Here is a 510-nt window from a genome sequence, read left to right as displayed (position 1 = left end):
CTGGGCTCAGGTGATCCTTCTGCCTCAGCCTTCCAAGTAGCTGGAACTACAAGCATGCACCACCACACCCAGCTAATTTTTGATTTATTGTAGAGATGAGGTCTTGTCAAGTTGTCCAGGCTGGTATCGAACCCCTAGACTCAGGCAATCCTTTGCCACCGCCTCCCAAAATGTTAGGATTATAGGCATGAGCCACCGTGCCTGGCTTCCATCTCCCCTTCTCAGATCCATCCCTACCATGTCACTAAAGTTGTCCCTTCCCTGCTCACTGCTCTCCCCTGGTTCCCCAGCAAATGCCTGGGTCCCTCAGCCTGGCACCCCCTCTGGAGAGAAGCTCATTCCCATTACATTTCTTCCAGTCACTATTACTGGCTGATCCAATCCAGTCATTCTCTCCCATCTCTGGGCTCCTCTGCCCAAAGCCCTCTTCTCTGTCTTTGTCTGATGAACTTTGAGTCAGGGTCTCACTCTGTCACCCAGGCCGGAATGCAGTGACACAATCACGGCCCG

At 52.7% G+C, this 510-nt stretch overlaps 1 protein-coding gene across 1 annotated transcript in view; it reads right to left on the bottom strand.

The window, feature by feature from the left end:
* LOC103271867 (PIH1 domain-containing protein 1) overlaps positions 1-510 on the bottom strand; it is a gene marked incomplete at its 5' end in the record, with an annotated part of 4,558 nt that overhangs the window by 2,506 nt on the left and 1,542 nt on the right. The window lies entirely within an intron of this gene.

The sequence above is a fragment of the Carlito syrichta genome, unplaced genomic scaffold (genome assembly GCF_000164805.1).
Source record: "Carlito syrichta isolate Samal-C Ts95f unplaced genomic scaffold, Tarsius_syrichta-2.0.1 Scaffold109961, whole genome shotgun sequence".
NCBI lineage: Eukaryota > Metazoa > Chordata > Mammalia > Primates > Tarsiidae > Carlito > Carlito syrichta.
Note: the sequence above shows the minus strand (reverse complement) of the source record. Positions and strands in the feature narration are given on the sequence as shown.